This window comes from Macaca fascicularis, chromosome 4 (genome assembly GCF_037993035.2).
Source record: "Macaca fascicularis isolate 582-1 chromosome 4, T2T-MFA8v1.1".
Classification (NCBI taxonomy): Eukaryota; Metazoa; Chordata; class Mammalia; order Primates; family Cercopithecidae; genus Macaca; species Macaca fascicularis.
The window spans coordinates 69,535,197-69,542,717 of record NC_088378.1 but is presented as its reverse complement, the minus strand read 5'-3'; the positions used below and the strand labels follow the sequence as shown (position 1 = coordinate 69,542,717).

General features: G+C 42.3%; 1 pseudogene; it reads left to right on the top strand.

Annotated features, from left to right (window-relative positions):
- The first annotated feature begins 946 nt into the window (after positions 1-946).
- LOC102129312 (chromatin assembly factor 1 subunit B pseudogene) lies at positions 947-2,630 on the top strand (annotated as a pseudogene).
- Positions 2,631-7,521: the final 4,891 nt, after the last annotated feature.

The following is a 7,521-nucleotide window of genomic DNA, read 5'->3' as shown; positions in this document are numbered from 1 at the left end:
AATGGCAATATCAAAGATTACTGATCACAGATCACTACAACAGGTATAATAATAATGAAAACATCTGATATATTGCAAGAATTATGAAACTGTGACACAGAGATGCAAAGTGAGTACATGCTGTTGAAAAACATGGCACTGATAGACTTACTTGACACGGGGTTGCCACAAACCTTCAATTTGAGAAAAACACAGTATCTGCAAAGTACAATAAAGTGACATTCAATAAAATGAGACCTACCCATATGCTGTAAAGAGATATATATGAGAATATGTCACTGTAGCAAGAGTTGGAGGCAACCTAAGTGCTCACTACTAAAGGAATAGAAAAATCAAATATGATGGCTACACATTGTGGAGTACCATGAAGCAGTTAGAAGCAATGACTTACTGGATGAATATGCATATGAGGGAAGATCTTAAAAATAGAATGATGAGTTTTAAAAATAAAGTTACAGAATGAAATTGATAGCACCCCATTTATTGCCTATTAAAAACACATACATGACTGGTTGCAATAGCTCACACCTGTAATCCTAGCACTTTGGCAGACTGAGGTTGGAGGATTGCTTGAGTCCAGGAGTTCGAGAACCGCCTGGGCAACATAGCAAGGCCCTGCCTCTACAAAAATTAGCTGGGCATTGTGGTACCTGTCTGTAGTTCCAGCTACTCTGGAGGCTGTGGTGGGAGGACTGCTTGAGCCCAGTAGCTAGAGGTTGCAGTGAGCTGAGATTGTGCCACTGCACTCCAACCTGGGGGACAGAGCACTCTGTCTCAAAAAACAGAAATAAAAATAAAAACATGGGTCCTGTCCATGTGGGGTCAGGGCCTGCGGTACGTGCAGGAGGCAGCACAGCCCTGCACAGGAGGTGACGGCACCACTGACCATCCAGGTCCCTGCAGAATGGTGTCAGAGAAACGTTTTGCCCCTTCAAGACTCAGGAGGATGAGAGTAATCACTTGTGAAATAGCCTGGCACGACAAAGAGCCTGTGTACAGCCTCGACTTCCAGCATGGGACTGCTGGGAGGACGCACAGACTGGTGTCTGCAGGTGTGCATTCCGCTGTCAGGATCTGGAAGGTAGAAAAGGGACCAGATGGAAATGCCATCGTGGAATTTTTGTCCAATCTTGCTCATCATACCAAATCCATCAATGTCCTGCACTTTTCTCCAACTGGGGAAATTTTAGCATCGGCAGGAGATGATGCTGTCATCCTGTTGTAGGAGGTGAATGATAACAAGGACCTGGAACAGATCGCTTTTCAGGATGAGGACCAGGCCCAGCTGAACAAGAAGAACTGGACGATTGTGAAGACTCTGCGGGGCCCCTTAGAAGATGTGTATGATATTTGCTGGGCAACTGATGGGAATTTAATGGCCTCTGCCTCTGTGGATAGCACAGCCATCATATGGGACAATTGATGTTTATAGGATCATCAATAAAGGACAAAAAATATCGATTAACATAACATAAAAGTTATGTCCAAGGAGTAAACTGGGAACATTTAAGTCAATATGTTGCTACTCTGAGCTGTGACAGGGTGTTGCGGGTATACAGTATACAGAAGATGCGTATGGCTTTTAATGTTTCAAAGATGCTATCTGGAATAGGGGCTGAAGGAGAGGCAAGAAGCTACTGGGCGTTTCACGATGACAGCGTGAAGTTGTTCTTCCGTAGACTGAGTTTCACTCCCGATGGGTCTTTGCTCCTCACACCAGTTGGATGTGTGGAATCTGGTGAAAATGTAATGAACATCACTTACGTTTTCTCCAGGAAGAATCTTAAAAGGCCCATCGCTCATCTTTTCTGGGTCCTAGAAAAGTCACTCTTGCTGTTGGCAGCTGTCTGGTCTACTTTGAACTGAGGCCAGTGGTGGAAACAGGTGTGGAGCAGATGGGTCTGCCCTACTGCCTGGTATTTGCTGTGGCTTAGGAGGACTCTGTGCTTCTGGACACCCAGGAGTCCTTCCCTTTTGGCTACGTGTCTAATATACATTACCACACCTCCAGTGACATTTCATGGTCTAGCGATGGTGCCTTCCTGGCCATTTCTTCCACAGACAGTTACTGCTCATTTGTGACATTTGAGAAAGGCGAACTTGGAATTCTTTTAAAAGAGAAGTCTGTTTTGAGCATGAGAACTCCTGACACAGCAAAGAAAACCAAGAGTCAGAAACACCGAGGGTCTTTGCCAGGATCCAGACCAGTAGAGGGAACAACTGCCAGCAGAACCCAAGACCCCAGCAACTCCTGCTCGACCCCACCTCAGGCCAGACAGGCCCCAGCCCCAACAGCCATCAGGGACCCTCTCTCTATCATTCTGCTGTCAAAAGCTCCTTGCTGAGGCCTTCAGAGGAGAAGATCCTGCCACCCAGTAGTTAAAACACAAAAGCTCACCCATCCCAGAGGGTCACTCTGTACACATTGCAAGCCTGGAGCAAGACAACACCCTAGAGAACAAACTTAATACCCTTAGAGACAGACACTCCACCAAAGTCTGTACCAATCAATGTAATTTCCACCCCTTCTGCAGAAGAATTTAGTAAGAGACGCTCAGGGCAGTCCCTCAGAGCTAAAGCAGCCCAGGCGCAATGAAAACAAAGGGGGCACTGAAAGTCTGGACCCTTGATGGGACCTTGGCTTCTGCTCAAAGCCTTCCAAGCCTCTCATGTGTGCAATGAGGTGGTGAGGCTGGAGATGCCTGAGACCGGTCGCTTCCACGGAGCGGGACAGATGCTGTAAATGGGTTTCTGTAACAGAAGTGACATGTGTACTGATTTTTCTCCAGAAATATGGATGCTGTCTTATTCAGTATCCATTTTTAACTTGGGGATGTGAACGTTTTAACATACTGAATCCTCTTTTTCATGAGTCTCTGAAACTGGAGCAGTTTAACATTATCCAGTGTGAAAATCAACGAGTCCTCCCTGACATCCTCGTGAAAGTACAGACACTTTATGGAGGGACTCCTTTTAAAGTTAGAATTAGGAAGATGAGAAAGTAATTTGAGATTTTACTCTGTTGAATTTTAGAGTATTTGGAGTAATTGTTAGATTTTGCTTCTAAGGAGTTGATTGATTAAACTTTGGAAGGTTAAAAAATAAAATAAATAAACACACATACATTGTAGGGTTCTCTAGAGGGACAGAACTAATAGGATAGACAGATATGATATCAAAGGGAGTTTATTAAGTATTAACTCACATGATGAAAAGGTCTCACAATAGGCCATCTGCAAGCTGAGGATCAAGGAAGACAGTCTGAGTCCCAAAACTGAACCACATGGAGTCCGATGTTCGAGGGCAGGAAGCATCCAGTACAGGAGAAAGATGTAGGCTGGGAGGCTAGGCCAGTCTCGTCTTTTCACGTTTTTCTGCCTACTTTATATTCTAGCCATGTTGGCAGCTGATTAGATGGTGCTCATCCAGATTAAGGGTGGGTCTGCCTTTCCCAGCCCACTGACTCAAATGTTAATCTCCTTTGGCAACACCCTCGCAGACACACCCAGGATCAATACTTTGGATCCTTGAATCCAATCAGGTTGACGCTCAATATTAACATATACGTATACGGAAAGAAGTGGTTTGCTGCTATAAACTCTGTGAGACGGCCAAAAAATTGTGAGTTCCCCGAGTGTGAGAAGGGAAACGTCTGCCTCTGAACACACATCCCCACTGGGGAACCTGCAAATCCAGATCACAGCAGGATTTAACCTTACCTATAATTGAAATGGATTTTGAGTTGGGCAAAATATAAAAGTAGAAGCAGCAGCAGGATAAGTCCTGTAGGCACTGCCGGTCCCCAGCTCAAGCCCAGGGAAACCATTCCTGGCTTTATCTCACAGTAGTCCTTGGGGACAGCAACAGCAGCCAGTGGAATTGGGGAGGGGCCACAGGATGAAGGAAGATTCTAGCTGAACTTTGTAATAATTTTGACTGAGCTTGAATTTACCTAAGCAGATCGAGGGCAGGGGTACTGCAAATGGAAAGTGCAGATACAAGTGCAGAAGCCACAGTGCATGGTGCAGGCAGGCATGCAGGAAGGGGCAAGGCCTGAGACTGTTTGCTTTCTCAGCGGGGAGGTTTGTAGCCTGGGGCAAGATCTCACCCCCGATGACCCACTGCCTGGATATAAACTTTGGGATGTTGGTGGGGTATGGCAGGAGTGAGACTGGCCTTTGCTGGCTGTGTGGGAGCTAGGTGAGGCCTGTCACTGCTGGTTTCCCCCAACTTCCCTAGTGACCTGTAAGATGCAGCAGAGGCAACCACAATCCCACTATGAACATAACTCTATTGGCTAGAGAAACACCTCCCATCCTTGGCCACAAACAGTGACTGTGGCAAGCCCTGCCCAAGGAGATTCTGAATTCAGACCCAACGAACCCTGCCCCAGTCTGATGGTTTTTCTCTACCCACCCTGGTAGCTGAAGACAAAAGACATAAAGTCTTGGAAGCTCTATGGCCCCATCCATTGCCTGCAAAACTTGAGTGCTTCTTCTGGCCAAGGTAGGGCAAGCTTATATCAGCCTTCAACTACTCCAGCTAGTGCTCTCTTGAAAGTGCCACCTCCTGGCTGGAGGCCAACGAACTCAAGCCATTACAGCAATTCATAACAGAACAACCCTGCTCCAAAGAAGGAGAAAACAACAGCTAATTCCACTGCCTGCAACACCCTGGCTAACCAGAGGTCTTGAGTCTGTCCACATGACAACTTCATTGCTAGCATAACCAGCATTCAAGAAAACCAGTGCAATAAACAAAACTATAATCAAGGACTCCTACAGAGTCTACTTTACTTTCCTGCCACCTCCACTGGAGCAGGTGCTGGTATCCATGGCTGGAAGATCTGAAGACAGATCACATCACTGGATTCTTTGCAGACATTCCCCTGCACCAGCCCAGGACCTGGTAGCCCAGCTGGATGGCTAGACCCAGAAGGGAAATAGCAATCACTGCAGTCTGGCTCTCAGGAGGCCCCATCCCCAGGGGAAGTGGGAGAGTAGCACAAAAGTGATCACCTCGTGGGATGAAAGAATCTGAATAGCCCTTGAGTTCCAAATCTTTCTACTAAAACAGTCTACCCAAATGAGAAGGAACCAGAAAAGTATTTATGGTAACATGACAAAACATGGTTCTATAATACCCCCAAAAGATCATACTAGCTCCCTGGCAATGGATATAAACCAAGAAGAAATCTCTGAATTGCCAGACAAAGAAATCAGAAGGTTGATTATTAAGCTACTCAAGGAGGTGCCAGAGAAAGGTTAAAAACTAACTTAAAGAAATTTAGAAAATGTTACAGGATATGGTGAATCCATATCCTGAGAAATAGGTATCATAAAGAAAAGACAATCATACCTGCTGGAAATAATAAACTTAAAGAAATACAAAATATACTGGAAAGTTTCAGTAATAGAATCACACAAGTAAAAGAAAGAACTTCAGAGCTCAAAGACAAGGCTTTCAAATTAACCCCATCTGACAAAGACAAAGAGTAAAGAATAAAAAATAAATAAATAAACAAAGCCTCCAGGAAATTTGGGATTATGTTACACAACCAAACCTAAGAATGATTGGTGTTCCTGAGGAAGAAGAGAAATTTAAAAGTTCAGAAAACTTATTTGCAGCAATAATCAAGCAAAACTTCCCTCGTCTTGCTACACATCCAGACATCCAAATATAAGAAGCTTAAAGAACACCTGGGAAATTCATCACAAAAAGATTATCACCTAGGCACATAGTCATCAGGTTATCTAAAGTCAAGACAAAGGAAAGAATCTGAAGAGCTGTGAGGCAAAAGCATCAGGTAAACTATAAAAGAAAATCTATCAGATTAACAGCAGATTTCTCAGCAGAAACCCTATAAACCAGAAAGGATTAGGGTCTTATCTTTAGCCTCCTTAAACAAAATAATTATCAGCCAATAATTTTGTATCCAGTAAAACTAAACTTCATAAATGAAAGGGAGATACAGTCTTCTTCAGACAAACAAATGCTGAGAGAATTTGCCCTTATCAAGCCAGCACTACAAGAAATGCAAAAAGGAGTATAATCTTGAAACAAAACCTCAACATACACCAAAATAGAACCTCCTTAAAGTATAAATGTCACAGGGCCTATAAAACAATAACAAAAGTGGGGGATGGGGGAAACCAGTATTCAGCCAACAACGAGCATGATGAATAGAATAGTACCTCACATCTCCATTTACATTGAATGTCAATTGCCTAAATGCCCCACTTAAAAGATACAGAATGGCAGAATGCATAAAAGTCCACCAACCAAGTATCTGTTGTCTTCAAGAGATTCTTCTAACAAATAAGGACTCACATAAACTTAAGGTAAAGGGGTGAAAAGATACATTCTATGCAAATGGAAATCAAAAGCAAGCAGGGGTAGCTATTCTTACATCAGACAAAACAGATTTTAAAGCAGCAACAGTTAAAAAAGACAAAGAGGGACATTAAATAATGATAAAAGGATTAGTCCAACAGGAAGATATCACAATCCTAAATACATATGCACCTAACACCAGAGCTCTCAAATTTATAAAGCAATTACCACTACACCTAAGAAATAAGATAGATGGCAACACAATAATAGTGGGGGACTTCAATACTCCACTGACAGCACTAGACAGGTCATCAAAACAGAAAGTCAACAAAGAAACAATTGACTTAAACTATACCCTAGAACAGATTAGCTTAACAATTATTTACAGAACATTCTACTCAACAACTGCAGAATATACATTCTTTTCATCAGCACATGGAACATTCTCCAAGATGGACCATATGATAGGCTGCAAAACAAGTCTCAATAAATTTAAGAAAATTGAAATTAATCAAGTAGTCTCTTAGACTACAGGGGAATAAAATTGGAAATTAACTCCAAAAGGAACCCTCAAAACTATAGAAATACATGGAAATTAAATAATCTGCTCCAGAATGATCTTTGGTTCAACAATGAAATCAAGATGGAAATCAAAAAATTCTTGGAAATGAATGATAATAGTGAAACCTCTGGGATACAGCAAAAGTGCTATTCAGAGGAAAGTTCATAGCATTTAGTGCCTACGTCAAAGAATCTCAAAGAGCACAAATAGACAATCTAAGCTCACAAGGAACTAGAGAAACAAGGACAAACCAAACCCAGACTCAGAGGAAGAAAAGAAAAAACAAAGATAAGAGCAAAACTAAATGAAATTGAAACAAAAAAATGCAAAAGATAAATGAAGCAAAAAGCTGGTTGTTTGAAAAGATAAGCAAAATTGATAGACCATTAGAAAGATTAACCAAGAAAAGAAGAGAGAAGATCCAAATAAGCTCAATTAGAAATGAAATGGGAGATATTATAACTGATACCACAGAAATATAAAGCATCATTCAAGGCTACTATGAACATCTTCATGCACGCAAACTAGAAAACCTAGAGGAAATAGATAAATTCCTGGAAATATACAACCTTCCTAGATTAAACCAAGAAGAGACAGAAATTCTGAACACACCAATAACAAGAGAC